Genomic DNA, 26,708 nt, shown 5'->3' with positions numbered 1-26,708 from the left:
TATTGTCTTTTTTTTTAAATAAAGTGACAAAAACTACTGTACATTATAACAATTCAATAAAAACATTGAACACAGTTAACAAAAAAAATAAACACATTTATGCACTGCTTATGAACATCAGGGCCCACTGTGTAAGAGGCATATCTGTTAAATAGTTTTAATAAAACAAAGACGGCCAAGGCTCTAGAGTTGTACTTGAGATATCCTCTGTCACAACATCCAGATCCTTCCGTTTGAACAATACCAGCATTAGCTCTCATGATTTGTCTCAATGTATTTTTGGCTACACTAAAAACACTACAGTGTGTTATACATTTCAGTTTTAAACATATATTATATATTATATCAGGTAGAGGGATTCTTAATTGAACTGACATTGGTCACGACAGCTAAGGTTCAGTTTGATGGATCTCACACTGGAGCTTTAATTCAGATGCTATTCAATTGTAAATAATATATATATATGCATCACACTGAACATTCCTTAAAAAAAATGTTATCTTTTAAAACCTCAAAATTTTCTTCCTGATTTCATATCTTCTGTTTCTGACTTTACAGGAAATTCATGATATCTTACAGATATGTTTGAATGATCAGACAAATGTTACCTATACAGCTTGTAGCATTGATTCATATACTACTAAATGACTCCGTTGCATCACTGCTGTTTGTGTTTGCAGCTTGTGAAACGTGGTAGACATCTGAAAGAAAAAGTCATTGTTGATAAGACAACACATTCAAATAAACAGGAAAGCTGCTTAATGTGAAAAAAACCTTACATCTTCTTCCAAGAAGTCTGCCCATGAAATTATTTCCACTCAAGGAGGAAATGCCAGCACCTGTACTCTAACATAGAAACAAATGTGTAAAGTCATTGAAGGTAAAATGTAACGAATTCTGTAGCATATCAAGTCTGTAGATTCAACAACATTTGGGATGCATTGAAAACCAGAAAACCTGAAAATATTCCAAGCACTTATAAAATCTAAAAACTAAAAATCTACACTTACCCTCGTAGACTTAGAGCCAGTGCTTGTTTGAGGTGATTTCCTTCCGAGGAGAGAACGAGTCTGCAGGCAAAATCAAAACGATGGCATTGTCAAAATGAACAGTATCTAGTTATCAGTTATGCTTATACTTAAAGGGATAGTTCACCCAAACAACGGCATTTACACTGTGGGCCTTAATGTTCTTTTGATCCATGCATGAACGTGGCTACAGAGGAGGATAACAGAAGGTATTAAGGCTAACAACATGGTGTAAATTATGCTAATTTGGGTCAAATTTGAATGTTGGGTTTTACAGACATTTGGATGACACCACAGGAGCAGTATGGAGGCATATTATGTTTCTTTCAGTTGTGGAAATGGTCACCAGTTACTTCAAGTCTATTCGATTTGGGTACAAGGATGTAGCCCTGACACCCCTCCATTGTCATAGTGGTGAGTAGATAAGGATTGAATTTCTATTTTGGGTGAACTTTCCCTTTAAAAGCAGTTTGAGATTTAACTTGCCAACAGTATAATGAAAGGATGCATAATACTCCCATCTATGTGCACAACAAAATTGCGAGTGCATGAAACGATTACTAATTACAACCTGTCATTGTTGTTGATGCTGTATCGAGGTGCTGATAAATAGATTGTTGAATTTCAATGGTGAAGCCTACCATATTCCCAAAGCTAATCTAAATGCCCCCTGCCTGTAACGCCATACTTTGAGTAGGAGGTTTAGAAATTACCTGAGTACAAGCTATGGTCTTAAAGGCTTAAATTGGTGTGTATAATTTAGTGACATTTAACATTGAAGATGCCAATTGCAACAAATCCCGTTCGAAATATTTAGGAGAACCTACGGTATCTTCAAGCAATATTAAACATGACAGGGATTGGTGTGTCTTTTCTCGGCTACTGTAGACATTTGGAGGTAAATCATGGCTGATGTAGACGAATGTGCGCATGCTTAAGTAACAAAAAGACAACGACACCGTGTTCAAAGTATAGAATTGAAGATAGAGTGGTATAGATATTCTGTGAATGATGGTATGTGTTCACAGGAAGTGCTTTAGCCTTTTGTAACTGAACAGCTTTACAACCTGCGGCACAATGCCCTTGTTGTGATTAACTAGTTATACATGCACAAATGCAACATAGAGGCTTGTTGTAGGATTCAAATTCATAAAAATGTTGTGTCCTCTGAAAACTGCCAAAATGTGTGTGTGTGGCGACTCACAAATTACCAAAAGGCGTTTCTCCTCTGCTAGCATGCTGCTAATGCTACCTCCTATGTACACATGCTAGGATCTATTAGTGGCAAAATCTACATACCTTTGAATCGAGTAGTACCCCAAACAATAAAATGAAGAAACCCTGAGAAAAATCAGACATTCACATTTCATAATCATCAGAATGAAGGAACATGGAATGTTCTGTTACACAAAAGCAATGCATTGAAATGTGTTGGGTGTAAATACCTGTAGTGAATTGAAGAATGCAAAGGCAATATGGATTGCTTTATTTGTTGATGATACCATGGTTCCCACACCCAAACCCCTAGTCAATCAAAATAAAGGCGTCAAAATGACCAGACATCTCGTTATGACCACCAGCGTGTTTTTCTCATCTGATTGTGCAGCGTCTCCCACACCTCTTTTCAGCATTTTGTATAAGACCACAATTACAATTAAAATATTGATGAAAACTATGGTCAAGGCCGGTATCACCATGGCAAGGAGGGCTTTTGTCTCAAACCAGTTCAGCCAACAAGCCTCGGATTTCCTGAGTATCCATCACCCGGTGCTGTGACAGCAACAGTAATAACAGCTATAATTAGAGGACAGCCGTATCCTAAACAGAAACCAATGGCCAACATGATTGACTTGGACATTAACGAGAAGACCATGACCGTCCTGTAAAAGAGCAAAAGGCCTGACACGAGCATCCAAAAGAATAGAGCAAGGTAGAAAAAGTGCATAAAAAATGTTGCCGTGCTACATGGTCCGAGAGGAAGTTCGTAGTCCCCCCCTGGGTTTTCAAGGGGATTGTTTGCTATAGAGGCACCAATGATGAAACAGATATCAGCGATCAACAGAGACAGGGCGGTATTTACGATGGAAACGTGACGCATGAAGGCAGTGCTATTCCTGGTAATTGCTTTCCAAACATACCCTTCAATAACTAGACATATAACCAAGCTTGCCATTGATATTCCAACTCCAACATAAGTGATTATATCCAAGGCTTCTCTTATAGATGGAGGGATGTCTGTTGCCATCAGAATTGAGAAGGAGGTGAGGTGGTTACAGCTGCAGGTTACTATGTTGTGTTTGTCGGACACAAACTTACATCCCTAATCATCCCAAGCACCAATATTGTCAAAGAGTGTGAAGTTCCAGAAGACGCACTGCGAGTGCATTGTCAAGGAGCTGTTCAGCTTTTTGTATTTCAGAAGGACATTCTGAACTGTGGCATTTATTTTGACAAGCAACACGGCTGCATTGATGGCATTATCACTGGCAGTTTCATTACTGGTGGTATTGAAGGGGCTGACGTCAAAGGTGGAGTTTCGTGTCGGCATAACAATATTAAGGGTTGAGAGGAGGATGGTGGTAATATAAACATTGCTCATGCTGTTTGTTGTAATGTCTAAGACGATGCTGGAGTTCAGATCTGCCATGAAGGAGTCATCAAACGTCGTTCTGTTTAGCAGGATCCGTGGAGTCCTTACGGAAAACTCTCCTTGCAAATCCCTGGAGAGACTCTCCAATGAACCCAACAATTTCGAGCTGGAATTGCTGGTCTCATTTGCATTCAAAATTACCCAAGACTCTTTTGAATCTTCACCTATGATGACATCAACAGTCTCTAGGATATTCTGTAGATCAGAAGACAGGTCTCTGTGAAAGTCCACCCTCATCAAAATGTCAAACATTGCATTAGCTTAAATAATACACATTTACTAAAAAAATACAAAGTGTAAGGTTAAACTTACCTGCATGACGGTTTCATCGACAGCAGTTGAAACATTTGCAACAGTGTTTAGGATGTCAACAATAGCTGATATGGTGGCAGTTGATTTTTCAATGTTCTGTTTTTCTTTCTGGACAGCTTTACTTATCCTCCCTACAAAATCTGGCACTCCCTCCTTGTCCAAAGTCTGAAAGAAAGAAAAACTGCTAAAGCTTTTGACACAAACATTTTTGTGAATTGGAAGGGATAAATATTTTCTATATCCAAATAAATAGAACAAAAATTGTGTGTGTGTGGGTGTATTAGTGTGTGACGAATCAAACCAAACACAAAGATCAGTCAGGTTTTAGTAATTTGGGATTAGTGTTGGTATAATCCTGAAACAGCGGCAGTAATAATTAATTTAGTGGAAATGTTAAAGAGTTTTAACTCCACTTCACTCCCAGACACTGACATACACACAGATGAGAGAAGCTGCAACTAGCTAAACGTTGGTGACATTATTAAAAGAACTCACAGGTAAACTCAATCAACTTATCAAGGTCAGCAAAATGATCTACATCATGTTTATATATCGTACAATTAGTCTATATATACAGGTTTAATCCATCATAACATTTTCTAAATATCAAGACACAAATTTGGGTGTTCAAAGACTGTCTTAAGGAAACGGTAATATGACACATGTGTGTTGAGAGGGCTGTTGATCATTTAAGTAAGATGTTGGAACTTTTCTAAGTTTAAAAACAACCTGCATCCTGTGAATCAAAATGAGCTCTGCAACCCCTACACAAAACATCAGTATCATCAGCAAATAGGAAGCAGTTTGATGGATCAGTAGCTCACCTACTTGTAACTCAAACAGTAATTCATTGATTTCTATTACAATGCAGGTGTCTTCGACCAGTTTCCACTTGTCCGTTTCCTGGCATTCCGCCAGCCTTCTTCCTACTTGACCTATATCACACTCAATTGTTCGGTCTCCTACACGGCCGGTCCCATACTGAGCGTCATTGCATGTGAAATCTGATAGAGTTCAATAAGCGATTAGTGATAAAGAGAGGAAAAACAGCAAACAAATTGTGTAGTTACACTTTAGAAGTTGCTCTTACTCTCTTTGAAGATCGTCAATGTCGATGTCATTTCATAACTTGATGGGTTTTCCACCCTGCATGTAAAAATTATTTGATCTTCTTTTGATCCGCTGCAGCTTTCTAATTTGTAATCATGCTGGATGCAGTTGCCGTCTTTACCGGGAACAGAATCTGAAAATTGAAGTGTTGTGATAAACTTTTAATATCAATCTAAAGATTTATAGCATGGTTGGAATGAGGAGTTTCCAACATCAGTCCTTACCTGAGGTCAACTGGACTTTGCCTCGAAACCACTTGATTCTGTATAGACGCTGCACACAACACTCGAGTGGTTGTATCAGTCCAGTTTCGCATTTTACATGAAATTCACTCTTGAGAGGCACAACAGGTGCTTCTTTGAATTTGCCTTCCGTTACAATTCCTTTTTGCTGGAATTCCAGGTTGGTTTTGCTCAGAGTGCATTTGTAAGGTCCTTTGATCAAGAGAAGTAGATATCACTGAATGCATTAGTAAAACAATCAAATAAAAAACATTCTAAATGGGAATGCCGCATGTCATTCAGGATGAGAGCATGCCGGGTCGGACTGGACTAACTTTACCAACCAATTTGATCAATGATGCAGTAGTAGCGAATACAATTTGTATAATTGCTAATATTATATCAACAACAAGTTGATCTCTAAATAATACATTACATCCTGACTTGAAGGGCAAACTCTGGAGGAAATCCATACACCTTTGTGTGGCTTGTAGTTCAAGTCTGAGAACGTCTTGTTTTATTAAGTCATGAAGAGTTCTTGTTTATTGACTCCTTATTAGTTAACAAATTAGGCCAGTTCTGACTTACCAATATCAGCAAGAATGATGTTGTTAACTTCAAGCATTGACATAGAGTTGGAAGTAGTTATTTTAAACCTTCCACTATCTTTAATTTCCCGTCCATTAAATGTCCATCTGGAACTGGAAATTAGTCCCACGCTAAAGCTTTCTGAAGGCTCACACTTCAGGGACAGGCTGGCACCAGTGTAAGTGAGCTCTGGAATGATGATCGAAGTTGAAGTGTAGTATTCCTAGTTGTTGCAACAGTTGTTATTGTTACTATAACAAGGAAGTTAAAAAGACAGCACGACAAGAAACATTATTAAAAAAATCTGTCACAGACTGAATCGGAGTGAACATGGCTAAAACGGTCTTAAATGTACTGAACTGACATTCACAGAAAAAAAATACACAGCAGTGAGTGTTGTTACTATGCACATATTCCACACTACTTTTCATTTTGACTGTTTTGAATTTTAACAATGACTGACTCATTATTTTACATAATTTGTATATTAAAGCGATAATTTAAATGTTGTTGGTGTTGTTATAACTATGGTGCCCACTTCAATTTGATGCAACTGTGGAGACTGATAATTTTATAATTATCTGTACAATTATGTGTTAAACTGGAAAACAAAATCGGACAATTTGACATGTTTTAAACAGCTGTTCAAGAATTATCCTCTCCATTCTTTTAAAAATGTACTCAGTTGACAGTGGAGGGTGAAGTTATATGTGTTGCATTCAAATGTGTTGTAACAAACAAAGAAGAGTCATCTTTTCTCAAACACTCACTTTGCACAGGTGTTGTAGCTGTAGAAGTGTTCATAACTGTTGTAGCAACAGGTGATGAATCTGCAAAAAACAACTCATTTATAGGAACTTTTGGACATTTGTTAGAGCAGTTTCAGTGTAAAAAAAATTACATTTTATTTTAATGAGTATGTTGTTCAAACTCAGGTGACTAAATGTATTTTTTAACAGTTAGTTGTTACAACTGGTGTTGTTGGTACTGTTGTGGTGTTAAAATCGGTTGGAGCAGATGTTGAATTAAAAGGACATTTGAAAACCAACAACTAATACCAGTTGTCGGTGTTGGTAAAAGTAAATCCGATATAAGAGGATATACTACAGCTGAAAATTTAGGGCATTTTTATTATTAAAAATCACTGACTTGTTACAGTTGGTGTTGGAGCTGTTGTCGTGGTCATATTTGTTGTAGCAAAAGGTGTGGAATCTGCAAAGATAATTTTACAAACACATAAATTATTCATCCTCAGATTATTAAGTGTAAGGTTTTCGCCAAGTTAGGATATAGCCATATAATAAATGCCAACTATAAATTGAACACTAACCACAATGTATTAAGAGAGACCACTATTACCATGATTGTTCATCCATACATTCACCGAGCTTGTCTTTATTAAGAACACTGCACTATTACTGAGTTGAGCCATTGTTGCTGGAACAGGTAGTTGTTGAATACTTACTTGTTACTACCGTTGTTGATTTGACTGTTGTGGAGTTAACATGTGTTGTAGCCGATGTTGATCTGGGTGGAAATGTACAATTAATTATATTTCACTGTGGTTAAGACAAATGTCAAGTTAAGTTAAATCCATAAAGATTACTGTATGATTTTAATCACTGTTTTCCCTTACATCAAAAAAATAAACACCTCTTGATTTTGGTGACGGTACAATCTATAGAATGAGGATAATTTACAGACAAATATTAAGGACATTTTGGAAAAGTGCTGTGAACTTATTTGAAAGCAATGACTGGTTACAGGTGTTGTTGCAGCTGTTGTGATGTTCATGTGTTGTAAGTGTTGAATCGGCAAAGATCATTTTACAAACATATAAATGTTTTATGAAACATGGGAATAATTCATGCTCAGATTATCTGTTCAATTTATCAACCATTCAAATGCTGCATTCATCCATTCACACATGCATTAAAGAAGCTCTACTATATGATGCATTTTTTCTTACACACTACATTCACACACTGGGGCAAATGGGGGTTCATTGTCTTGAAGGACACGATTAAATGCATACTGAAGAAGCCAGGGATTGAACAGCAACTGTCCAGTTATTGGACGACTTCATGAAGTCAAACACCGCCCCCCTTGTTATAGCATAGTGGGACACTTACTTGTTACAGCTGTTTTACATATCTGTCATTTTCCCAAAATACTATAGAAACCAATATTTAAATGGGAGATATCATGCCCTTTTTACCACAAGTTGATATGGTTCCTTGGGGTCTTAATGAAATGTCTGTGACATATTTTGGTCAAAATATCACAAGGATCATTTAAAACAGCACTCCTCAGATTGACCTGTTTTGAGTGCCTGTTACTTTAAAAGCTAATGAGCCAGCTCCCCCCCCCCTCCACGAGATTTGAAGAACGCCCGGATTTTGGGCTATTAATTTCCTCCGTAGAAATATGGCTACTGGAGACGAAGATACAATCTTGCAACCATATCGTTTTGAGCCAGAGTCAGGCGGGCTGAAGCCTACCTGCGTCGGTAGACATGCCGAATACACAAAGTAACGTGTAGAAGCACTACAAAAGTGGAATTGTCGTAATATGTCCCATGTAAGTCTAGATCACTTACAGCATTTCACAGCATGTTTACAATAGTCTAAAATTACAACATAAATTATTTGTTTTTTCATTTTCAAGCATATATGTATGTTGAACTTGGTGAATTGCTCTTTTGTTGGATGTCATGTGCACAGAAACTTTATTCAGTGCTTCTCCTAGTTGTGTGTTAAGGGGCCACAGACAGCACCTTGCTGAGTACCCCGGGGAAGGAGGGGGTAGGTGCGGTCGCAAAGCGTATGCAACATCAAATGGCAGTGATTATTGTGTTCACACACACACTTCATTATAATACCTACCTGTTATGGCTTTGGTGGTTGGTGTTAAGAATGCTGTAGTATTCCTAGTCGTTGCAACAGTTGTAGTTGTTACTAAAACAAGGAAGTGATGAAAAACGAAAAGACAGCACGACAAGAAACAATATTCAAATACAATTTTTATCTTCAAGGAAAAATGCCTGATCAAAAATGCGCTCTAAATAACTTAAAAAGTTAGATTTAACACAGTGTTGTGTCCTGGCTTTAATTTCCCGGCTTTATAACAGAAACTGTCTCTTACCAGTGAATGCAGAGATGCTCACTCCACTGCTTCTGACGTTTTCAGACACGGTGAAAAGAGTGAAGTTGTATTTTTTCCCATTTGTGAGTCCTGAGGCTACATGTGTAACTGGTTCGTTTCCCATTTCAGCATTGACGTTTATTTCGCATTGACGTGTCACTGGACACAAGTACATATGTGAGGATGTTTTCCACTTTTTCCCACTGAAGGGTGACACTGGTCTCATTTTGTCCCACTGATTTAAAGTCCTCTGCATTAGGAGGAGCTGGAAGAAAGCAAAGAGAAATTAGTCCTTGTAAATTTATAGTGCATGTGTCTCTATTGAAAAATCCCTGATCTAAAATGCACACTAAATAACTTACTTAATTTGATATTGTACAGAGTTGTGTCCTGGTTTTTGTTTACCGGCTTTATAACAGAAAATGTCTCTTACCAGTGAATGCAGAGATGCTCACTCCACTGCTTCTGACTTTTTCAGACAAAGTGAAGAGGGTGAAGTTGTATTTCGTCCCATTTGTGAGTCCTGATTTTACGTGTATAACTGGTTCGTTTCCCAATTCAGCATTGACCTTTATTTCTCCGTCACTGGACACAAGACCATATGTGAGGATGTTTTCCACTTTTTTCCACTGCAGGGTGACACTGGTCTCATTTTGTCCCACTGATTTAAAGTCCTCTGCATTAGGAGGAGCTGGAAGAAAGCAAAGAGAAATTAGTCCTTGTAAATTTATAGTGCATGTGTCTCTATTGTCGATAGGTTGTATTTTAGTCTTATGATTAATAGGAACCATTGTGCCTTTAATTACATGCAATTTTAATCTTCAAGGAAAAATGCCTTATCTCAAATGCACACTAAATAACTTACCAAATTTGATATTGTACAGAGTTGTGTCCTGGTTTTTGTTTACCGGCTTTATAACAGAAAATGTCTCTTACCAGTGAATGCAGAGATGCTCACTCCACTGCTTCTGATGTTTTCAGACACGGTGAAGAGATTGAAGTTGTATTTTGTCCCATTTGTGAGTCCTGAGGTTACGTGTGTAACTGGTTCATTTCCGATTTCTGCAGTGACGTTTGTGTCCAGTCCGTCACTGGATACAAGTACAGATGTGAGGATGTTTTCCACTTTTTCCCGCTGCAGGGTGACACTGGTCTCATTTTGTCCCACTGATTTAAAGTCCTCTGCATTAGGAGGAGCTGGAAGAAAGCAAAGAGAAATTAGTCCTTGCAAATTTATCGTGCATGTGTCTCTATTAGCTATTGGTTGTATTTTAGTAATCTGATTAATAGGAACCATTGTGCCTTTAAATACATGCAATTTTTATTTTCAAGGAAAAATGCCTGCTCTAAAATTCACATTAAAAAACCTAAAATTTTTTATTTTGTACAGAGTTGTACCCCTGTTTTTTTCCGTGGCTTTATAACAGAAAATGTCTCTTACCAGTGAATGCAGAGATGCTCACTCCACTCCTTCTGACGTTCGCAGACACGGTGAATAGAGTGAAGTTGTATCTTGTCCCATTTGTGAGTCCTGATGTTACGTGTGTAACTGGTTCATTTGCTATTTCTGCAGTGACGTTTGTTTCTAGTCCGTCACTGGACACAAGAACATATGTGAGGATGTTTTCCACTTTTTTCCACTGCAGGGTGACACTGGTCTCATTTTGTCCCACTGATTTAAAGTCCTCTGCATTAGGAGGAGCTGGAAGAAAGCAAAGAGAAATTAGTCCTTGTAAATTTCTAGTACATGTGTCAGTATTGAAAAATCCCTGATCAAAAATGCACACTAAATAACCTAAAAAATTAGATTTTGTACAGAGTTGTGTCCTGGTTTTTGTTTGCCGGCTTTATAACAGAAAATGTCTCTTACCAGTGAATGCAGAGATGCTCACTCCACTGCTTCTGACGTTTTCAGACACAGTGAAGAGGGTGAAGTTGTATTTCGTCCCATTTGTGAGTCTTGATGTTACGTGTGTAACTGGTTCATTTCCTATTTCTGCAGTGACATTTGTGTCTAGTCCGTCACTGGACACAAGTACATATGTGAGGATGTTTTCCACTTTTTTCCACTGCAGGGTGACACTGGTCTCATTTTGTCCCACTGATTTAAAGTCCTCTGCATTAGGAGGAGCTGTAAGAAAGCAAAGAAAAATTAGTCCATGCAAATTTATAGTGCATGTGTCTCTATTGTCGATAGGTTGTATTTTAGTCTTCTGATTAATAGGAACCATTGTGCCTTTAAAAACATGCAATTTTAATCTTCAAGGAAAAATGCCTTATCTAAAATGCACACTAAATAACTTACCAAATTTGATATTGCACATAGTTGTGTCCTGGTTTTTGTTTACGGCTTTATAACAGAAAATGTCTCTTACCAGTGAATGCAGAGATGCTCACTCCACTGCTTCTGACTTTTGCAGACACGGTGAATAGAGTGAAGTTGTATTTTGTCCCATTTGTGAGTCCTGAGGTTACGTGTGTAACTGGTTAATTTCCTATTTCTGCAGTGACATTTGTGTCCAGTCCTTCACTGGACATATGTGAGGATGTTTTCCACTGTTTCCCACTGAAGGTTGATGCTGGTTTCATTTTGTCCCACTGATTTAAAGTCCTCTGCATTGGCAGGAGCTGGGAGAAAGCAAAAAGAAACAAGAGGTTGTTTAAAAATGAATAATAATAATAATTAAATAATAACTTAAATTTCAAGGACTGCAAAGCAGCATTGAGCGGGCTGGAGCACATGCAATTTGAAGCATTGCAAGCATTTTGCCTTACAAAAAAAAATAATGACAAACAGAGGTGTTCAGGCTTGGACTCTGATCATGAGACAGAAGTTTGGTGGTGTTAGGACAATGCACAGTGGAGTTATGACAACATCGTCTCCTTTGGCGAAAGATGAACATTCGCAGTACCTCAATGTTTACATGGTTTAGGAAATGTCCCAATTCTGAGAGGGAGAGAGACGTAACCTTTGCAAGCCATAAAGATTCCTCTTATCTTTGACCACTGACGCTGCACGAATGGAGCTGTTTGTTTACGGCTCAGCATCAGGCTCGGTGGCGGGTTGGATCCCGGCTGTACCCGGGCGGCTCACTGAGATGCTGGCGAGGCTCCCGCTGACTTCACACACCTGAGAGCCGGACACATCTCAACAGCTCAGGGTTCCCCACGGCTGCAGGGTATGTCTCATTTTCATCATTGATCATTATCAATCTGTGACAAATCTCCAGCCTGTGTGTCTCCTGTGTGTGTCCCGTCAGGTTAGCAGTAGTGGGCTAATGCTTGTTTGCTGATAGTTTGTGTTTAAAGTTGCAGCACTTTCTGTAATGGCTGCTTGTGAATGTATTTACAGCAGTATTGCATGTGGAACCCCGGCCGGGAAGCATCGGACTGAGAGGTGGGGGGAGAGATCCCATTTCGGGTCCGGAGGGGAGGAATAATGCTCTCGGAGTTGTAGCTTGTGTGTCTGTGTTTTGGCCCGGTAGACGCTGCACCTATTAATAGAAAACAATGCACTCGGAGGCTGACCTGAGTCGTTGCTTCTGTGTGTGTCGCCCGGTTGAAACAGCAGGTATAACTTAAAACTAGCCGGACGTTGTCAGACTCACAATTCTAGTCAGAATGTGAGTCTGAGACCGCTCCATTGGGCTGGGATTATGGGGCGTGTTTCAACTGACCAGGAAATAAAATGTATCTTCGCTCAATTGGATAGACCTACAACCAATCAGAGCAACGTAGTATGTGACGTATACTAAGCAACGCATTGTGAGTTATTTACTAATGCCGGGTTCACACCGGACGCTGAAGCGCAGCGCCAAGCCTTAAATTACAGCTGGCTCCCATCCACTCCCATGTTAAAACTTTGTGCCGGTCACACCGGAGGCTGAAGCACCGCTAGGCAGCCTTGCCGCAGCTCGGTGCTTCAGCCTCCGGTGTGACCGGCACAAAGCCGTGCAGCGATCGTTTCGGCGTCGAGTCTATTTTTTGCGCTTGACGCGAGTGTATCGCACCAGGAAACACACTGAAAAACGATTTTAAATGATATTGATGACATATTTTATATGATATAAATGATCAAATATGCATCCCATACTTTGAAGACCCCTTCTGTTGTCCTGGAGTTTTAATTTGACCAATGACATTATTAAATGTCCCCCTCTGCCCATCCACTACAGCCACACTAACAGTGATGCAGATAAAAAGAGAGAAAGAGGGGGGACTACGTATTCTCCACATAGGCTTGAGTGGAGAATACGTAATTTACCCTCGACACCCGACATTTAACGGAGCAAACAGCGGAGAAGTTCTTCAAGATGGATGACATTAAGTTAATAATTGAAGTGGAGAAGTACAGTGAGTTGTATGATCCTCGGAACATGTTGTATAAAGACAACACCAAGGAGGACACATGTTGGGATGCTGTTGCTTAATGTTGGAGCAACAAGTAAGTATATGCTTTTAATCTACTGGATCAACGGGTGATATTATTAGCGCTGCCCGGCGGTTCAGCGTCGCTTCAGTGTCCGGTGTGAACAGCCAAGCGCCGGCGCCATAGGGATTAGCCCGCCCTGACAATCTGATTGCCCCGGTCGGGCATAATTTCTCCTCAACGGAGCGACTCCAGACCGAACTTCCCGACCTAAAATGTTGTGGGCGGGGCTAACACTCAAAACAGGTCAATCTAAGGAAGGCTGTTTTAGACAGGGTAAAAAGGGTGCTGTTTTAAATGATCCTTGTGGTATTTTGACCAAAACATTTTACAGAAATTTCATGAAGACCCCAAGGAGCCATATCAACTGTGGTGAATGGGCATAATATGTCCCCTTTGATGAACTGTGGGTATAATTCATAATCAGTTTATTTGCTCAATTCATCAACCATTCAAATGCTGCATTCAACCATTCACACGTGCATTAAAAGAGCGCTTCTATATGTTGCATTTCTTTCTTTCACACTACATTTACACAATGGGGGAAATTGGCGCTCATTTTCTTGCTCAAGGACACGATTAAATGCATACTGAAGGAGCCAGGGATTGAACAGCAACCGTCCAGTTAGTGGACGACTTCATGAAGTCAAACACTGACCCCTTGTTATAGCATAGTGGGACACTTAATTGTTACAGCTGTTGAAACTGTTTTAGTGTCACATCTGTCATAGTGACCATTTTCCAATCATACAACAGAAACTGTTATTTAAGTCTAGACCACTTACAGCATTTCAGCAGGTTTACCATATAGTCTAAAATTACCACGTAAAACTGAATTATTTTTTTTCCCATTTTTTTAAGCATATGTATGTTGAAAAGAGCCTTACTAATGATTATTATTTACATCTTTGGTTGCTACAGTTACTGGGGTAGTTGTGGGTTAAGTCGTGTTCAGGACTGTCACATTAACATTTGGTGTGTCTGAAAAGTATAAATCTGTGTTTTATTAAGAGTAAAAGACAAAAGTACTTCAGCTTTCAGTGTAGGATTCTCTCCCAGAGACACTGACAAATTCATTTTACCAGTCTGCACAGCAACTTGATGAATTGCTCCTTTGTTGGATGACCTGCAGTAACTTTATTCAGTGCTGCTCCTAGTAGTGTGTTAAGGGGCCACAGACAGCACCTTGCTGAGTACCTCGAGGGGGTAGGTGCTGTCGCAAAGCTTATGCAACATCAAATGGCAATGATTATCGTGTTCACACACACACACTTGATAATAATACATTCCTGTTACGGCTGTGGTGGTTGGTGTTAAGAATGCTGTAGTATTCCTAGTCGTTGCAATAGTTGTAGTTGTTGAAAAACATTATTGAAAAACTCTGTCACACAGACTGCATCGGAGTGAACATGACTGAGAGAGGAAAAAAAGGTGACTCTGTGGCCTTTACGAATATGGTGTGGCATAAACAAAAGTCGGGAATACGATTAAGTCGTTCATACCAACTGGCGGAGTTGTTGATGGACAAATCAAGACATCTGTATGAAAATAGAAAACATTAAATTCAAGTCTGTCAAAGGTAAGTAAGGCATGAAGAGTTTTAAACCAGACTTCCAGCTTCTTACCTGTCAGTGGCTGACAATGCTGTCCATCAGCAGGGATGGCATTGATGCATCCACATGTGTTGGAGGTGATGTTGTCACAGGATCCATACACAAAACACTGGTCACATGACCAACAATACTGATCCTCACATCTGCACTGGTAACCACTGCTGCTCCGAGAGCAAACTGGAGACAGAAAATATATTGAAAATCATGTAATCATGTACTGGACTTAAATAATTCCATACTATTTCATAATGAACTGGTATCATGCAATTTTTGTTAAATCGTAGTGGGGGATGGTTTCTAAAAACTGAGTATGGCAAAGCAAAGCCCCAGCGAGATTATTTTTCATCAGCCGCTATTGAACTGAAGGCTACCACAGGATATCTGTCATGTATGGAAGGGAAAGATGAGGTGAGGTGTATTCAGCTGCAGCATGCAACTTCACCACTAGATACATTCTACACAAAAAAACAGTTACTAAGGTGTAATTGTCACCTGTGGAGATGTTCATGTGAGAGACTTGTGTGTTGTTGCTGATGCTGACTGGGTAACTGATGTTAGTCAGTCGGTCTATCACTGTAACGTCTGTGGTGTTCAGCTCAATTGTAATAATATATTCATAGACAACTGGAGAAGCTGCAGAGACAGAAAAAAGAAACGTGAATCACTTGTGATCTGTGCTTTGGTTTTCATATAAATTTTCTGATTTGTGTTGCTTCCTCAGTCTTACTTGTTGGTGATAGAGTGGTCGTCGTAACTGGACAAAATGTAAAGTCTATGGAAAAAGAGAAAGAAAAGCAAGAATAGAATATGTTCAAATGTAGCCATAAGCATCTGTGTTCATCTTGAAATACATGGGAAAATATTAAGTTCTTTTGAATTTTACTGTAAATGTTAAAAAAAGTGAAACAAATAATAATTTCTCATAAAAAAGGTTTTAGCCAAAATAAGAGTTTATTTGATAATTACTCTAATAAAACTATTTCATAGAGCTGCTTACAGTATTGGTCAACAGGCTGACAATGCTGTCCATCAGCAGGGATGGCATTGATGCATCCACAAGTGTCGGAGGTGATGTTGTCACAGGATCCATACATGAAACACTGGTCACGAGACCAACGATACTGATCCTCACATCTGCACTGGTAACCACTGCTGCTCGGAGAGCAAACTGCACAAACAAACATAGATCTGACTTCTTAAAGAACAAAGTTTTGGGATTAGGGGCTTAGCATTTTGTGACCATGTGTTAAACGTCTGGTTAAATCTTTACATTTTACTGTCTTGAGGTTATGATATGGTGCTTAAAATTGAACTGAATTAAATAACTTTATTTAAGTTCATTCATTTTTTTGCCATCAATTTTTGTGAAGCACTTTGTTACCTTGTTTAAATGAGTGCTATACAAGTACATAACAAATAAAGTTATAGTCAAAACATGACATTTTAGAAACAACTGCAACAAGAGTGTGTGTACAGATGTTTTTCCTACCTGTAGAAATGATGACTTCAGAGATTGGCATGTGGTTGATGCTGATTGGGTAACTGATGTTGCTCAGAATGGTCCTCAGTGGATTTATTAATCACAGAGCAACATGGGAAACTTAAGTTAGCTTCTTCATGTTAAAAGAAAAAACATGTAAGCTCTAATAAAATGGGTCATAAGTAAAAATGATTCTTGATCAATTGATCTGATTTCATCGAGTAGCGTCTACTCTGCCAAGAAACAAAAACGAAAATATGTTTTTGATATAGAATAAAAATATCAAGATGATGTTAAAATGTAAAAGTGCACAGAATAAGCATTTAAAGTTCACCTGTCTTTGGCTGGCAGTACTGTCCACTGGATGGAATACTGTTGATACAGCTGCACGTGTCATTAGTGATCTCATCACAGGCTCCGTATGTAGCACAGTCCGTAGAAGACCAGACGTTCTGGTCCTCACATCTGCACTGGAAGCTGCTTCCATTTAGGTAACAAACTAAACACACAAAAACAAAAGCATTCATTGTTGAACTAATGCTTGTGTGTTTATCTTCACTCACCTGTGAAACCCAACAGGGCTTTTCTGTTGACACACAGTGGCGATAAGGACATTCACTGAGGTTCAAGTATTGACATTGAGGCTTTAAAGCTTATTGAATAAGGTTTTTAGCTGTTACAGAGCAACGATCTGGCTGCAATGTCTGGACCATTTTGGAAATGGTTTGTGCAGGACCACAGAGCCTGAACAAATAAAGGTGTGAATGTCTATGTGGTTACAGATTGCACCTTTATTTTGGGGTTCACTTATGATTGTAACACCCAAGACAGAAGTTATATCAGGTCTGAACAGAGAGTGCCACTTCATTCTTGTACTTTTCCATTTTTCATAGTAAAATACTGCACTTTTTACTTCACTGCCCATTTGACAGATATACTAACTTTTTCTTAGATTAAACCGGTAGTTCCACACCATTTAGCTTCTGTCAGACTCAGATCTAAGACTTGTTTACTTAAAAAGTTCCCTCAAAGATAATTTACCCTCTTAACTTCTTGGATGGTTTGGATGGAGGTTTAATAGTTCAATACTTTACAAAACACAAAGATAAGTAAAAGGTTCCGAGAAATAAAATCTGATTTGTGATTCAGAACTTAGTTTTATATTCTTTTGTCTAAAGTTGATCTTCTCACAGCCCTCAGATCCATCTGTGGATATTCTTGAGGAGTCTGAGCTTTAGAGGAGACAAAGCTATCTGACTGTATGTAAAGTGGGTAGACTGTCGCTACATCTTAATCTGCAACCAAAGTAAAGTGACACCTACACATAGTTGTAGAAGTATTATTTTAGAATTTTTTCATATGATTCTGTGCTGAGTTGGAAGGAGATTTAATGATTTAAGACTCAAATTTAACCACACACTGAACCTGATGGGCAAAGAAAATTTGAAAAACAGCATTAAAACAGTTTGAAGGCATCTGTAAGGTCAAACTGAAACACTGAAACTCAATTGCTATTCAGGGCTTTGGGTAGTTTGAGATCAGCTCTTTGCTGCAGTTAACTCTGAAATCATTCCATTGATTCAAACGTAACTCACAAAATAGTTGTCATGCAACTTCCTTAGTGTATTTTTATTCAAGTAAATGTAGACTAGATATGGTGTTCAGAGATTAGGCCCTACGTGATCTATTGACAGTTCCTTATTTTGTTAAAGTAAAAGTTAAAGTACAGCATACCGTGAGAGGAAGGGAAATTCCCAGCTTATAAGGAAGTGACTGTAATATTCTGCACAACATGTTGCCATGGATGAATCCACATCCTGTCTCATTCCACTCAACATACAAATTGAAAACAAGGATTAAATTTCACCAACAGAAGTTTCCCTGCAGAGGACGGACACACATTGTCCACACATTTTTCTCTTTCTCAGTTACCATATATGCTGTCCTCTCTTCCTCCTGGTTTGACCAAAAAAGGAAGCAGTTGGTGGAGCCTGTTTAAATGCACAGGTACAATAAACCAGACTGGACCAAGAGCTGCATCAGCAAGGGGCAAGGGGGGGGGGGGTGGGTACTACATCACACAAACTTACTCAGATGGACCTGCTTCTCTTTGGCTGGGTGTCTGATGTCAGATGGTAGAGATTATTATACTACATGGCTGTTTTTAGCCAAAACAACCAGCTCAAACAAATCCTCATCTTCTCATGCTTGGCTTGCAGAGACACATGCAAACATGCATATTTGGGCAGTGTTTGTGGTGAATTAGGTGTCAGCTTCACAGCCATCATCTCTAAGTCACCACCAACCTTGCCAGTGTTATTATCAAAGAAAATTTCCTTCAACTGATTCCTTTTTAGCTGAACGTTTCCAGCTGTAATAACCGGCAAGGTCAGCTTTTTTCATCACTGCTTCACCCTAAAGCAGTGAGAATTTTACCAATTTCCAATTTCTCATGGAAAAGCCAAAATTCAGTTCTATAGTCGCCACAATGCTTGTCAATGATGATACAACTACAAGTTTTTCCTTCACCCAGAGTGTGACCGGACAGGCACACAGCCTGCACGGGCAACTCTGAGCTTGTCTGTTTTTCCCCAGAAGAAGTTAAGTGTCATGAATCGTTTTATTGTATTTTTTGGCCCACCAGTTGTATTAAGTTGGTTCATGGTCCGTATACGGCCAGGCTAGAGGTTCCCAACCCCTGATTTAAAGGCAACAGTGGAATATTCAGAATTTAGTTTTTACTAGTGTTAAATCACATAAAATCATTTTAAAAAATTGTTTCTATGACTTTAGAATGACTTTATATCTACATCAAGAGCGTATCCTCTTCCACGGAGTCCGCCATGTCTCTACAGTAGGTCAGATTAGACAAACAAAAGACTGGCTCTAAAGAGAACCTTTCACTATTTATGTAACCCGCAGACCACTTAGGAGTGAGGCGGGGTGGAAGTTAAATCGGCTCATTAAATCCTTCACTGATCTTTTAAAGACGATGTTGACCAGTTTCCTGGTGGCAGAGGTCAGCAGAGCTGACGGCAGATTTGAACTCTTTCCTCCAGATATCTAAAGTTAATAGGTGAAGCATTACACAATAAACATAATGTCATTAAGGCAATGGAGATGACTGGATAGAGACATTCTTCAAAAAAACTGTAATATCACCTTTTATCTGGAAAATTCAAACGTAGATTTTCCTAAGCAAAACTTAAGCATTGTTAAGACATGACCTCAGACAAAATCTGTGGATAAAGTCTGAAGAACCGGGGCGGGAACTTAACGTGCAGTTTTCTTTTCACACCTGCACAATGTGCACAACATTATCAAATTCTCTGCATTATTGAGATGGGGGCAGGAAGTGACGTATTAATTCCGCTGCGGAGATCACATGATTTTCTTGACAATACACAGACACACGTGTCGGCTCTTATCACAACACACTCTCACAACAACTTCGTCGGTGTCTTCTACGTGTATGATACACAGGGAGATATTTGTTTCCGTTTTCCATTTTTTCCCTTTGCTTCTGTCGCGTCATCAACCCCCACCCCCCACTCGCTCTCTGTAAATCCAGCGGAGGCTTCCTTGCTGTGCTCTCACATCGGATTTTCACGACTTTCTACAGACTTTATATTATAAGGCCAGACAGAGAAAGTCCACAGATAATCTCTCACTATGACATTTGCGTTCACATTTGAACCTCCAGAGTTCAGTGCATATCTGAGAGCAGCTTTATTGAATTTACTTTCAGATTTTGTAATACTTTTACTCAAAACCCTGCATTTTTACTCTGATATACACAGCTTGTACTTAGACTTCCAGCTTCAGCTCTTCTCCTCACATTCAAGCTTTTTCTGTGCACATGTGAAATGCATGCTCTTTTTTTTAAGTCTTTCAAAATTCCCCAACTAATAGAATGTCAGGTGTGGTGCTAATGAATCAAATTGCCCACACTTTAGAATAAAGATACATAACAATCTTATAACAAGACACATCTGACTAAAAAAGGAATTTAAAATCATGGAACACCCTGCCGTTCGCGCCTTGATTGAGCTCCCATTGGAGTTCAGACCAGCGGGAGCTCCGTTCTTACCTGTGTTGATGTCGATGTTTGTGACATTCACAATGGGACCCAGGACGAAGGAGAAGCTGTTGTTGATCAATAGGCTCCTGAGGTAGTCCACTGTCGCAACATCTGTCACGTTCAGCTCCACCTCCACGTCGTACTCGACCTGAGTTAGCAGCGCTGTGGAAGAAATACATCACAGAAGGTTTCCTTTGTAAAAACATTACTGTTATTATTATCTTAAAGTGGAGCTACCAGCTTTTTGGTCAAATCATTCACATTGCATTTCACACATTTTGTGCCTGGGTGTTGGCTTGGAGGCGGTACCATACACAACCACAGTTGTATATTCAAAAGGAAATATAAATGTGAATATTGTTAAATCTATAGTCATGTTCATAGAGTATGGCAGCCTAAAAAAAAGGTCCCAGAAATTCCACTGGTCACATATATTTATATGCCATGTAACACAGATAACACTTTTGTGTGTTGTGTTTGCTGTTGTGCTGTGTCTGTGTTCTGCTCTACAAAGTCCCGGAATCTGGAATAACTGCATTTCTATGTAATTAGTACTATCATGTCAATATGATGCTGACATCATTGTGACTGAATTTAACAAAGAAATCAGGTTTGATTACCTGATATCGGCTGACAGGACTGGTTGCCGGGCAGAATAGCATTGATGCATTTACAAATGCTTCTTCATGTAGGTTCACAGGCACCGTATGTGACACAGGTGCTGTAGGGCCACGCAAACTGTTCCTCACATCTGCACTGGAAACCAGAGTCAGTTGACGAACACACTGTCAGAAGAGAAGAAGATTTTCGAATCACATACCATTAACTTTGACTTCATGTTTGTTATGAAGTTACTTCCACTCACCGGTTGTGATACTGATGTCCAAGATCTCCGTTTGGTTATCGATTCGTATGGGAAGATCAGTAGCATTCAAGGATGAGCGAATCAGCTCAAAGGTTTGTGCATCAGAGACATTCACTACGACATCAATGCTGTATTTCCACTGGCCTGTTAGAACTGCAAGGATTGAAGTTTGAAAAGAAAGAGGACAGATTTGAATGAGAAGAATGATACTGCTAAGACGTTTAGCTAAGATTAGTATAAAGCCTGTAATCAGACCCCGACTTATGAAATATAAGGGACATTTTCAGAGTTAACACATTGACAGGTGCAGGAGAAAAGGTGTGGCGACAATTCCCAGAACGAGGAAGCTACTACCCAGTGAGTGACTTTCTGGTTAGCATACTTGGATAATTATGTGTGATGGGTTGGGTGGCATGTGTCATGTAGTAATGTGTGACAGGTAGGGTTCGATAGAAATTTGATCTAAATCTGAGGAAACATAACATCAAATCATTGGACTCACCAGCTCTTCTCTGTCCAGTGTGAGGTAGGAGTTGCTCTTCTTTGTTAAGTTCCTGAAGAAAAAAAAATAAGACATCAGGTTCAAATTACAGCTTTGTGTTCTGAGTTGCTAAACACCCCCGACCTACCGGTGTAACCAGACATGGAAATTCAATGAAGTCCCATGTTTCAAAAACAGCAAGTGTCACGAGAAGGGCACAGATGGTCAAGCCGTTCTTAGATATTGCCATTCCTTCGAGAAAGGCAGAGACAAATCAAGAGGTTACACAGGGTTTCCATCCACATTACTTGCTTCATTGTTTTACAGCCTGTTGTTACAGAGAGTAGACAGGGAACATTCATATGGTCATAACTGCCCTATAAATTAACCACTGAACAAAGAAAGGGTAGGTCAAATATAAATGCCTTGAGACACTTCTACTGAATAATGATCTTATTACATTGCCACTTGTCTCTCCTTAAGCCTTGTCATTTAACATGTGGGCATGGTCGGGGCCAGATTGAAACCATGGACTTTGAAACACATGGAAATACAATACATAGATGGACATGTAAGTTCATTAACTAAGATATGGTTCGGTGCCAGCCCAACTTACAGTGTTTCTACTGTAAGTTGAATTGTGCAACTTTTGTGCTTGTAATCACTGAAATTAATTTGTTGTGTCACTTAAATGAATGGCAATTATTCCAACTGTGTTGATTTGTTGCATCCGTAACATCACATTTAATTCACACTGTGTAGTGGAGTTTAACATACAGAGTGCTGAGGTTAACCACACTAGCTGCTGCTGGGAGACGGCTAATGCTTCCTCATAACAAAGGGACCAGTAAGAGACGGACAGCTGACACAAGCTAGACCCCATACCTCTGAGCAACGTGATCCATAGGTCCATGAATTATTCCCTGAGAAATCAAGGGACTTTTTGAAAAACATCTCTTGATGTTAAAGAAAGTAACATAAGAAAAAACTCTGTATCCAACCCCTGATTTGGCTCCACACCAAAATATTGTAGGCTTGTTTTTTACCCGTATAACATCCTCCCACCACCGAGTTTTAAGGTTATTCATCCAGTAGGTTGTGCATAAACTTTTTAATTTAGCACTAATAAGCACATGTCACAGTGTAACTTTAGAATCATTAAACACAATAGCTCCCATAGTGCTGGCAGTGTGCATTATCAGTATCAGTGCAATGGCTCATCAGCCTAAGATTGATCATGTAAAAGACACATATGTTCACAAACGGACAAATGCACCAAGATACTTAGCACAGGTCTTCTAAAGAGAATACATCTACTTGTGTCGTGTGTGCTTCTAGTGGCACAAACCCTTTCTCTATTTTGTGTTCAAATACAACCCACAATGAGGTACTTCAGCGAGGTACAAAGACATAATGTGTGGCTCCGCTGACCACAGACACCGGTGACATATTATAAGTTCTTAGTGTGAGGGAACACCAGTCGGTTCACAGGTGCACAACTTAACAAAGAAACGACTGTCACACGAGCACAATAAATCTTTTTCTAAAAGCCGGATTTGTCTGGAGAACAGGAGAATCTGTCTGTTGAGGTCCAGACATAACGTCTTCAAGACGTCCTGGACGTCACTCACTCAACCTTAACACCTCTGGCCTCACTTTCATCATTTTACAAAGGGACGTGGTTTATTGTTTTTATAGAAACAGAGGAAGTAAGGACTTTATCTTGTCACGGACATTGTGTAAATGTGTTATTTAATGTCTCCTTTCACACACTGTTTGATTAATCAAAAACTAAAATGATTTGATTATCTTTAGCCAATTTTGTCACAATAACCTTCCAATTGATTTAGCTATTTATGAGAGGTTTCTAGTGATGCTACCTAATCTCGCACTTTCCTGCTGGGCCAACGTACCTTTTGGCAAGGCAGGAGGTCTGTCCACAATTAAAACTCATTAATTATCAACCCATTTTCAAGCTGTTTGGTTTGTTACAAATATCAAAGGTGTATGTGTGTCACAATGCTTGGACGTATTAAAAATGAAACCTTTCATACAAAGATAAGTGATCATTTGTAGATGATAACTTGTATGTAATATTGGATTAATTTCACTAAAATAAGTGGGTTTTAACTAGATGAAAAATGGCTGCCATGGTGATATTACTGTAATATATATTATTTGCTATATGGGTGTTGCTTCCCTACTTATGGGCATATACATTCTACTGGACTTATAAGCAACACTTTCATTATTATTTCTGTTATTCTGCCGGGGCCGATATGTTGTCCCAGTCCACCCCTACAGCAGTCATGTACAGTATAATGAGGGATATATAGAGTTCACTGGCTGCTAGCCTGCTATAGTTTTATGGTACATGTTAGATTTAACTAGTCATCTTAAAGAACTGAAAATCTGAATTTGTTCCCTGATGAGCTATAACTAGACAAGTTGCGTCTGTAATCCCCCTGTAAATCACTCAGTTACTAACAGACTGTCAATTGTTCTGTATGATTGTTGCACAACTGTCTCTTTGGTTGCTTTTGAGCCGATTCCCTTTTCCCAATTCAGAAAAAAGCGAACCCTAACATCTCTAATGCAGTCCATTATTTATAAACACTACACATACTCAAAAACAGGCAGGCAATGTAATTGTTATGAATTTTCAAGGAGTGTGAATATTATTTTGACATCAAATATATCTTTAAATTTATGTACATAAATACAATTTCTAATGTAAACATGATCTACTATGTTTTTAATCTCAAACACTGTTCGCCTGGCATTCATATATACATGTATATATTCTTTCTTTCTTTCTTTATTATTTATGTCTTCCTTGTTTATATTGTTGTGTATATTCTTTAGAGTAGACCATGTTGGGACATGTCTTAAACACAAAGACAGGCTTATATACTTCTGGACTCTCAGACATTCTCGGAGAGTCCTCCAGGTGTTCATGTTATTTGCACTCTGACTTTTTGGGATTACTTTTGAATTAGGGAATTATCTCTGACCAGCTAATGGATGGGTTAAGAAGAAATGTTCCTGACCTGTGTGTCTTCATGTTCCTTCACAGAAACAGGCCCTTATTTAGTCAGAAATCCCATGTGGGATGTGTTTTACCTGAAGTCATGGGTTGAACCAAACTCCCTATATAAATGTGTGTAAGACCCCAGCACGTCAGACTTTCACTATTGGCTGTGTGTCTCCGGGTATCTAGATGCCCGTCCCGACCTGTAATTTCTTGTAATAAACCTTGTTACACTGAAACTACTGGGTCCTCGGAATCCTTCCTTCATCATCAACAACTTCTACAACATCATTGACCTCTCGGCTGCATCAAATATACGATAATATCTTCCTCATTTAGTCCTAATCTGTGATCTCTCCCTTCCCCCTACCTTCTTCTATGGTCTGTTCTTGAATCACTTAAGGTGTGTTACTGAATTTTAAACCTAGCTTATTTCTTTTTTAACTGTCATTGTGGATAATAGGTTTATCCAAATATCTGTTGAAACGGTTTCAGTATTGACAGATTTTAATGTCAATGAACCAATTGGTTTACTTAATCATTCTCTGGCAGAAATTTACTTCAAAGGATTGTGATTTTTTTAATAATAGAAAAATGTAACATTGCACTGCCAGATAAACAATAATATAGTGAGTGCACTATAACCCAACTACTAGAAATATTGTACAAGATGATTCTTATTGACAAATAAATTGTTTATTTATGTGAATGTCACTGAATATTTGACTTTGATCAGCAAAAACAGTGCAGCCAAAGTTAACCAAGATCAGTACAGCAAACAGATTTTCTATTAGCTTGAGATTCTTTTGAGTGTTGCTTCTGTTATCTCACACACTCAACAACAAACATTAACCCAGCTTTGCTGTGCCCAAAAAAAACACTGCAGAAAAAAAATACTTCTATCTGTTCAGAAAATAGGTCAACCTCTATATAACTTGCGCCCTCAGGGAAACAATTCCAGAGAAACACCAAACAAAACAAGCAAAGGTATAAATCTCTTACCATATATTACGTTTCCTCACTCTTTCCACTTCACCCGTTCTCCCTAATGTGTTGAAAAACACGGAGACCGTAGGAGCTGCACAACCCGTATGTTGTACGAGAGCAACTACAGAGTGCCTAAAAAAACTTCCTGAAATATAGTAAGGGACCGACTGGGCTGCAGTGGCTCAACAGGTTTAATCATTCTTTGAGTTTCCTTGTTGGATTATGTAAGCATTTCTTTTCTTTGTCCTGTGTTTACCTGTATATGTGTGTGTGAACCAAGAATAATAAATATGCAGGAAAACTGCTAGACCTGTAAATGCATGATCAAAGATAAATGTACTTAGGTTTTTTCTTTACAGGTTACAGGACAGTGATCCAGTGTTCAACTCAGTGGAAACTAAATTTAAATCCAGATAAATCCTCTGTGGGGGTAGCAGATACACTCTGTATGTAGAGCTGTAGACCTAAATAAGCACACTTTTTTATTATTTGTCTAATTAGGGTATTTAGATATTGATAGGAAATCACAAAAAGTGACTCCATTCATTGGTCATCAGCATGAGTGGAAAAAAAGCAATGTACTTCATTATTCTTTCAAAACATTAGCAAGCAGGTTACATACAGTTGAACTTACTGTGAAATGGCATTCAAGCATTCAAGACAAAATCATTAGCACTTGCAAGGCACT

General features: G+C 38.9%; 1 pseudogene; it reads right to left on the bottom strand.

Moving 5' to 3' along the window:
* On the bottom strand, positions 1-26,109 carry LOC133973896 (adhesion G protein-coupled receptor F5-like; annotated as a pseudogene).
* Between the last annotated feature and the right edge of the window lie 599 nt (positions 26,110-26,708).

This window comes from Platichthys flesus, chromosome 18 (assembly GCF_949316205.1).
Source record: "Platichthys flesus chromosome 18, fPlaFle2.1, whole genome shotgun sequence".
Taxonomy (NCBI): Eukaryota; Metazoa; Chordata; class Actinopteri; order Pleuronectiformes; family Pleuronectidae; genus Platichthys; species Platichthys flesus.
The sequence above is the reverse complement of the archived record's forward strand: the minus strand, read 5'-3'. Positions and strand labels throughout refer to the sequence as shown.